We start from the raw sequence: 9556 nt of genomic DNA, 5'->3' as shown, positions 1-9556 counted from the left end.
TTCTCAAGATTTTTAATTTTCTAACTAATCTCTACACCCAACATGGGGCTTGAACTCACAACCCCAACATGATGCTCTATCAACTGAGCCAGCCAGGTGCCCCTATCTGATAGAATTCTTTTTTTTTTTAATGTTTATTTATTTTTGAGAGAGAAAGAGAGAGAGAGAAGGGAAAGGGGAGGGGCAGAGAGAGAAGGCGACAGAGAACCCTAAGCAGGCTCCACACTGTCAGTGCCGAGCCCAGCACGGGGCTCAGTCCCACAAACCGTGAGATCATGACCTGAGCCAAAATCAAGAATCAGTTGCTTAACCAACAGAGCCACCCTGGCGCCCCTGATTTTCTACTTTTCACATCCTGCATTCTCTAACCAAAACCCTTTAACCCCTCTAACACCTACACCCTCAGTTGAGAAGTCTTTGGTCACAATTGTAGGCTTAGGAGCTCAACCCCGGGCACGTGTGCAACATTGAAGGGGATTGTGAGCAAGATGTCACATCTTCAGACTTAGCAAGAAACAATTTTGTGTCTGTGCAGCTTAATAAAATGATCGGGGGCACCTGGCTGGCTCAGTCAGGGGAGCATGTGACTCTTGATTTTGGGGTCATATGTTCAAGGCCCATGTTGGGTGTTGAGATTACTTAGAAACTGACTAATAAATAAATAAATAAACTTAAAAAAAGATCATCAGGATGTGCAACTATGAAAGCAGGTGAGGGGCAGTTGCTCACTGGACATACTCCTTCCAGTTGCTAGCTTGTTTGCTCTGTCATTCTGGGGGAACGGGGCTCTGTCTCTGGTGTTTGGCAAAGCAAGTTTTGGTATTTTCCTGCATGGGCGAAAATACACCAGGAGAGGAGCTCTTTCAGGGATATGTGAGTCACAGCCAAACAGAGTGGCTTTCTGTGGGTCTCTGCCAAAAAGGAGGATCAGCTGTCATCTCTTCCTAAAATAAAAGTCCCTTGGAGAAGGAAAAGAGGGGGAGGGGAATAGCAATTATATTGAAAGTACAGAATTTAGCCTTTTCTCTGCCATTGTGGTGTGAGTGGTTGACTGTTACTCGCTCTGTCTTTTTCTTTACCTTTTAAAAAATTTTTAATTTTAGAGAGAGAATGTGAGTGGGGGAGAGGGGCAGAGGAAGGGAGAGAGAATCTTATGCAGGCTCCACACTCAGCGCAGAGCCCAATGGGGGGTCGATCCCACGACCCCGGGGATCATGACCTGAGCCGAAATCAAAAGTCAGATGCTCAACCCACTGAGCCACCCAGGCGCCCCTTACCCTGTCTTCTCGCAAGACTTTTAGGATCAAGCCATTCCTGGCCAGGAAACAAAAACAGAATTGTCCCATTTCCCAGTGGATTCAGATGAAAACCAATAACAACATCAAGTACAAATACAGGGGCGCCTGGGTGGCTCGGTCAGTTAAGCATCCGACTTTGGCTCAGGTCATGATCTCGTGGTTTGTGAGTTCGAGCCCCGCGTCGGGCTCTGTGCCGACAGCTCGGAGCCTGGAGCCTGCTTCGGATTCTGTGTCTCCCTCTCTCTCTGTCCCTCCTCTGCTCACACTCTGAATCTCTCTCTCTCTCAAAAATAAACATTTAAAAACAAATAATAAAATAAAGTAAAATAAAAGTACAACTCTAAGAGAAAGCACTGGAGAAGCACCCAGCTGGGCCTGAAGAGCTGCCACGTGAGATGAGACACATATTTATGCTGCATGAAAGTCACATGCTCATATCCTATTTCCCTGCAAACATGACTGCTACCTGAACAATACACATATTTTATCAGGGAAATGATTTTTCTCTGTTACTGTGCTTCTGCACTAGTAGGTTTGTTCAGTAACAAATATGTGAGACTTCTGTTTGTTAAAAAAAAAAAAAAGTACAGACTTCAGAACGGATGCTTGCTGAAACCTAAAGGGGGATTTTTAAGGGCAGTGAAACTGTTCTGTCTGATAGTATATGGTGGATACATATCATTATGCATTTTTCAAAATCTATAACAGCGTACAACGTAAAGGGTGAACCTTACTGTAATCTATAGATGTTAGTTAACAATCAGGTATCAGTATAGGTTCATCAGTTGTATCAAATGTACCACCATGAATGCAAGAGGTTAATAAAGAGGAAATTACACGGCGGGGGTGGGGGTGCATATGGCAACCTTCTGGATTTTCTACTATATTTTCCCATATACCTACAACCCCTCTAAACAGTAAGGTCTATTAATTATAGCTGATAGAAGTTTCAAGGGCACACTTTTTAAGAAGAGCAAAACTTGTAAAGATACTCCTTGGTTTCACTGTCATACAGATGGGAAATAGAAAGCGTTTAAGGCATCTTTCTCTCTCTCTCTCTCTCTCTCTCTCTCTCTCGGGAGAATGAGGTGGAAAACAACGTCATTCCTTAATTTGGAATTGATCCACTGCTCTGGAGTTTGAACTGTATGTGAGTTTGCTTTTGTGGCTGTTGGTCTTAGAATTCTGTCATCCAAAGAAAGCCCACAGAGCGCTGTGACTCTTAAAAGACAGTATCAAATGTTTCAACAACGGACAAACCTCAGACTTCCTGTATTTCTGTAACTTGTACTTTTCCCTTCCTTCTTTTAATTTGTTAATGATCTCTCTTCTGTCACACGTCCCTAACTAGATCAGTGGATCAAAGGTGAGGCTTTGCTAAGTAATCAGTGTAATTTCAGCCATGTAGCCAGCTATTAAGAACAGACCTATAGAGTTTCTCAAGGACAACCGAGGTATTGATTTGGCACCAAAAAATCATGCAGTAATATACCAGGGCCAGTGTTTCTAAACCATCCCCTTTCTTTACTCAGTCGGTCCCTAGTGAAATCCTGCAAGGCTCAGAAAAGGCAAATCCACCCAGACTCCCTCGCTTACCCACCCCCAGCCCAGTTCCAGCCTTCAGAAAAGAATTTCACTCTTACAAGTTAGATAAGGGAAGAGAAAACTCCTCATTTTTTCGACAAGCATTTTTATCCCTTTTTCGTTTTTACAGATGTGTTTTCCAAGGCATTAATTTTCCTTCCCAGTTATTACACTTTTATGTGGATTTTTTTTAAAGAATACATATCTTATGTAATTTGTTTTGTATTTCTGGAATGAGGAACCTTTTTTACTCATATTGTTAAAATCTAGACGAGGCACCCATGTGATAGATCATCCTGAGCCTTGGAAGGAAATGATTCACCACAATACTGTAACCGAAAGTGTTCTAATACCAGGGAAGGAGGTAGGTCATTAACCGTGTCACCTGCACAGAGCAGCTATCGGGGCACCAGAGCCGCCTCAGCCTGGCCTTTCGCATCAGCTCTGTTCTTGTTCTCTGGTTCCTTTGCCCAAATACAAAAACACTGATGCTGGGAACTCCATTTTTAATTTTTAAAAGAAACCTACAACTTTGTGATTTTTATTTACATCCATTCATCTGCTTCCAAAGGTCCTTCTCAGTCTACTCTCTTCTCCTTTTTTTTATACTTTCTTTTTTAAGCATTTTTTAATTTATTGAAGTAAACTCTACACCCAACGTGGGGCTTGAACTCACAACCCCCAGATCAAGGGTTCTCAGGCTCCTTGACTAAACCACCCAGGCGCCCCACAAGTTACTCTCTTCTAATTTTGTATTTAAATCTGTTGGGTGAAGAAATGAATAAAACCAAAAATGTCCAGAATAAATCCAGAGTTGTAAAAATGCAACATATCTATTAAAAAATAAAGTAAATAGGGGCGCCTGGGTGGCTTGAGTGTCCGACTTTGGCTCAGGTGATGATCTCACAGTTTGCGAGTTTGAGCCAGGTGTCGGGCTCAGTGCTGACAGCTCAGAGCCTGGAGCTGCTTCGGATTCTGTGTGTGTGTCTCTCTCTGCCCCTCCCCCATTCACACTCTGTCTCTCTCTCAAAAATAAACATTAAAAAAATTAAAATAAATAAAATAAAATGAAATAAATAAAATAAATTTTGATGTAAACAAAAGAACACACACCAAAGCAACGTGTGGGAGAGGTGAGGGCTGAACACATCTATTTCTGATAAAAAGATGTCAAACAATAAAATCAAAATGAGGGGGAAAGTAAAAAATGAAAAATGTATATTTTATTTCCCTCTCAATGAGTTGATGAAGGTAGATCACAGACCTACCCAGAGGGTTGTCATTCTTTATGAAAAGTGATGTGAACTATTTCTCCTCTTCTTTTACTTACATTTCAAAATTGAAAATTGATCGCTATTGAGGCGCCTGGGTGGCTCCACCGGTAAAATGTCAGACTTTAGCGCAGGTCGTGAACTCCCTGCTTATGAGTTAGAGCCCCACATCGGGCTCTGTGCTGACAGCTCAGAGCCTGAGCCTCCTTCGGATTCTGTGTCTCCCTCTCTCTGTCTCTCTCTCTGTGCCCCTTCCCTGGTTACGCTCTGTCCCTGTCTCTCTCTCAAAAATAAATAAACATAAACAAAAATTTTAAGCAAATTGGTCACTGTTGATGGAAAATTATCTAAGTATTTTACACACTGAGATTCAAGTTGCTGCTTTAATTCTTCTTATCCCACATGGAAATGACCATGTGTTTGATTTGATCCATGTGCTGTGAACAAACATGCTAAAATTGGGCAGGGCTGACATATGACTTCCATGAGTTCTATCCTTTATAAAAAAAATTATATTACATAGCTGCATTGGTATTAAAACAAATATATTACTATTAAAGGTTAAGACATTTTCTTCAATCAAAAAGGTCATGATTTTACTAGATTGCAATAGATTTTAAATAGATACTTCTGATTTTAATAGATACTAAAACTAGGACACCTGGCTGGCTCTGTCGGTGGAACATGAGACTCTTGATCTTCGGGTCCTGAGTTTGAGCCCCAAAGGTGGGCAGAGAGATTACTTAAAAAAATAAAAAGCAAAACAAAACAATAAACCATAAAACCATTTTGTGGGCCTGCGGGGCCTAATGGGGAAGTCTGCCTTGGAGGAATGTCATTTTATAGAAACATAGATTAAATCATCATAAAACCAGTGACAGAAGACAGATGTTTAAAAAATATTTTTAAAAAGTCTGTCAGTGAATTGTCACAAGCACAAAAAAACATTTATATTCGTTTAAAAAAACAGCCCTTCAATACAAAATAAAAACCAACTGACTGCTCATACAGGGGCGGAATATAAATACATTTTGGTACCTCCATGGAATATTATTCCATCACTAAGAAAATCAGTTTTCAATAGATAAACATTTTTTAATATATTTGAAAGGCAAAAAAATTTTCTAATGGGTTTAATCCATTTTTTAGTAGGTTTTCTCTCTAGAATTAGTGAGTGTCTGTGGAAATAAATACTCAGTCATTTAATGGGTACCCAGCATTGACTTTTTGGAACGTTTTGGAAGACACGTTGGTGATATCTATTAAAATGTCAACTTGTGTACGGGCCCCGAGTCACAAATTCCACTTCCAGGCATTTATTCTGTAACTTCATTTCCACAAGTGTGCAAATATATAAAGTCCTATGTATGACTAACTAGAACAGTAGAGAACCAAAGAGGAAATTAACCGTCACTAGTGGTTATATAAATGGTTATATAAACGATGGTCTGTTTTCACTATGGAATACTATGAAGTCATTAAGAAGAGTAACGCAGATAACGTCAGACATGGCCCACTGACCTGGATTGTATCACCTGCTTATTTCTAAGTTACTGGTTCTCAGTCAGGTGGGTTTTTGGTCTCCAGGGGACATTTGCAATGTCTGGAGATATTTTTTGTTGTCCCAGCTGGGAGCATGTGGGAATAAGTGCTACGTCATCTAAAGGGTAGAGGCCAGGAACACTGTCAGACATCCTATAAGCACAAGACAGCCCTGCAACAGAACGACCCGGCCCCAAATGTTGAAAGTCCTGAGGTTGAGAAATGTTATTCTAAAACTGATCACGGCAAGGATAGTGAGACATCCAGATTTGTGTGTTAGATGAATCAAATTTTACCTTCTGGGACAAGGGTGGGCCCAGCCTTCACTCTGAAGTAAAATACCCAAAGACAGTCATGGGCTGCAAATAAGAAGGAACAGAACAGTCACTGTGTGGTGTAAACACATCAGCCACAACCAGAGAACAATATAAAACAAAGAATATTTTCATACGTACGTAAAATACTGAAAGGGTGTGCACCCACACCATTCAGGTCCTTAGCTGAGGAAGGGTAGAGGTGAGAAGGTTTATTTTCTGGTTTTGCACTGCTTCATATTTTAAACATTTTCTGAAATGATCATGCCTTACTTGTATCGTTAGAAAAAAAATATGAAAATATTTCTGTTAAATTTACAACTGAAATAAAAATCTGGCAAGAATATAGTTCTTGAGGTGTTTTTTTTTTTTTCCGTGATGCTGCCATTTTCTCAAGTTGGTGGATGAAATTTAAAGACAAGTGAATGCTTCTACGAAACCTGAATATATCTGACAAAATCTTGATGTCCCAGATTACAGCTGAAACTGAGTTAAGTTGATACAAATATTCAGTTTGTTTCTTCATTTTTTTTTTTTTTTTTTGCTTTGGGTAATTTTATTTTCCATATATAGCCTTGAATGAAAAGAGGAGTAAACAGGAGTCAGAAAGTCTGGCTTCTAGACCCAGTTAGGCACATGGACCCGGGTGAGTTGTTTGTCTGTCACGATCACAATAGCGCCCATAGGAAATGGAATCATTGTCTCAAAGAAATATCTGTACTCCCATGTTCACGAAAGACAAGATATGCAAACACCTAAGTAACCATCAGGGAAGAAATGGATAAAGGGAAAGTATATGATACATAATGGAAATATCATATTGGAATATATATCATGGAATATATAGATTTCCACTATATATTATAATGGGATATTCTGGGATATTCAGGCTCTGAAATACCATTCAGTCATAAAGAAGAAGGAAATCCTGCCATTTGCAACAGCGTGGGTAAAACTGGAAGGCTTTGTGTTAAGTGAAAGATGCCAGACAGAGGGAGATAAATACTATTTGGTGTCACTTGCATGGAGATTCTTTTTTTAAGTTGAACTCATAGAAGCAGAGAGTAGAATGACAGTTACCAGGGGCGGGGGAGGGGGTCTTTAGAGTGGAAGCAGGATGAGGAGATGCACGTCAAAGGTTACATCTTTCAGCTAGAAGATGAGTAAGTTCCAAGGATCTAAGGTCCAGCATGGTGACTATAGTTAATAATACCATATTACTGTCTACCCTTGAAATGTACTGGAAGGGTAGGTTTTTTTTTAAGTTTATTATATTTATCTTGAGAGAGAGAGAGAGAGAGAGAGAGAGCGTGCGCCCAAATGGGGGAAGGGCAGAGAGAAAGAGAATCCCAAGCAGGCTCCATGCTGTCAGCACAGAGCCTGATGTGGGGCTCGAACTCATGAACCTCGAGATCATGACCTCAGCTGAAGTTGGATGCTGAACTTCAGGCCACCCAGGTGCCTCACTAAGAGAGTAGATCTTAAGGCTTCTCATATACACATAATAGGTAACCATCTTGATTGATGAAGGTGCCATCTTGATTATGGTAATCATTTAACAGGGTATACAACAGCAAACCATCCCTTTGCACATCTTGAGCATATTACCATTTTATTTGTCAATTGTCCCTCAGTTAAGCTGGAGCAAAATGATCACAGCAAACACCTACACAGAACCTACTGTGTGCTGAGCACCGTACTACGTACTACTTTACAGCCATTTGCTCACTGAGCCCTCTGAGCTACTTTGCGAGTTAGAGGCTATGTTCCTGTCTCACACAGGTAGGCGCAGAGCTCTAGCGCCTTTCCCATGCTCACAGAGCTAAGCGGTGAGTTGGAGCTTTGAACCCAGGCGTTCTGTGCCCAGAGTTCATGCTCTGGGTCGCTGTGCCTCAGGTCATGCTGGAGCACTATGCTCTGGGTCGCTGTGCCTCAGGTCATGCTGGAGCACTATGCTGGCCTCCTAACTCGTCACCTACCCAGACCCATGGTCCCCATCAATCTCTCCTATTCCCTTCTTGCCACAAAAGTTATGTTTCTATAAAAATTTTTAATGTTTTTATTTTATTTTTGAGAGAGAGCAAGAGAGACAGAGAGACAGAGCATGAGCGGGGCAGGGGCAGAGAGAGAGTGAGACACAGAATCCCCAAAGCAGGCTCCAGGCTCTGAGCTGTCAGCACAGAGCCCGACACGGGGCTTGAACTCATGGACCTTGAGATCATGACCTGAAATGAAGTTGATGCTTAACCGACTGAGCCCCCCAGGTGCCCTAAAGTCATTCTTCTAGAACACTTACCTCCTTGGAATTTCTCAGTGGCTTTGTATTCCTGCTGTAGGAAATCAGGCCTAACATTGCAGGGTGGGTGCTGGTGACTGAATACGGCTCGCTGATGGAGGCCATTGGTCCTCACAGGGACTTCGTGTGTGTGTGTGTGTGTGTGTGTCTGGTTTCACTTTTTATGAATTACTTTTTAACATCCCAAATCCCAGAGAATGCAGAAACAGCCACACAAATCCCCCCAAAATAGATATACTACAGGACACACAAGCACTCCCCATAATGCATCCATATGTGCCTTGTAATCATAAGAGGGAGCAGTCATTCAACGGCTTTGCACCAGGCTCCTTCCCGTTGCCTCCCTTACGCCTTACTAAGAAGAGGCACCACGCTGATCCTGCCTCATAGACGAAGAGAATAAAGGGGTCAGCAGCTGAACCCCACCACTCCGGCTCTAGAGCCTGCATCGCTGGCAGTAGAGTTAGCAGGCAGCACTCCTTTCTGTAACAGGGAAAATGGCCATTCAGACGTCTGTTTCCATAGTCACTGGCTAAGCGGCTCACCTTCTGTCCAGCTTAAGCTTCCCCTTCTAAAATGGGACAATGCTGCTAACCCTCAATGTGGGCTGTGACCCCTGAGTGACCAAGTACATCTTTTTTTTTTTTTTTTTTTTAATTTCTGAGAGAGAGAGAGACAGTGTGAGCAGGGGAGGGTCAGAGAGAGAGGGAGACACAGAATCTGAAACAGGCTCTGAGCTGGCTGTCAGCACAGAGCCCGACGTGGGGCTTGAACCCACAAACCGTGAGATCATGACCTGAGCTGAAGTCGGACGCTCAACCGACTGAGCCACCCAGGCACCCCATGACCAAGTACATCTAACACAGGTCTTGGCAATCTACCACCAGAGGCGAATCTGAGCAGGTGCCTGTTTTTATGAATAAAGTTTTATTGGAACACAGTTGTGCCCATTTGTTTACGGATTACCTATGGTTGCTTTTTCATGACTTGGTGGTGGTGGTTGAGACAGAATGAATGACTCTCAAAGACTAACACACGTGCTATCTGACCGTTAAGAATAAGTTTGCTAACTCTTGAGCTAAAGCACTCAGGACAGTCTTTTGCAGCTGGAAGATACCTAATACTTATATTTAATATAAAGTCGAAAGCAGATATCAGGTCCCATTTATCATTCTTTCCAGCAAAGTCCTTACACATGTTAGGTGCATTATAAAAAGTAAATTTAGAGTAATTAGGGATAGTGAAATGTAA

This window comes from Hyaena hyaena, unplaced genomic scaffold (genome assembly GCF_003009895.1).
Source record: "Hyaena hyaena isolate Hyena2069 unplaced genomic scaffold, ASM300989v1 scaffold_42, whole genome shotgun sequence".
Lineage (NCBI taxonomy): Eukaryota > Metazoa > Chordata > Mammalia > Carnivora > Hyaenidae > Hyaena > Hyaena hyaena.
This window is presented reverse-complemented; position numbering follows the sequence as displayed.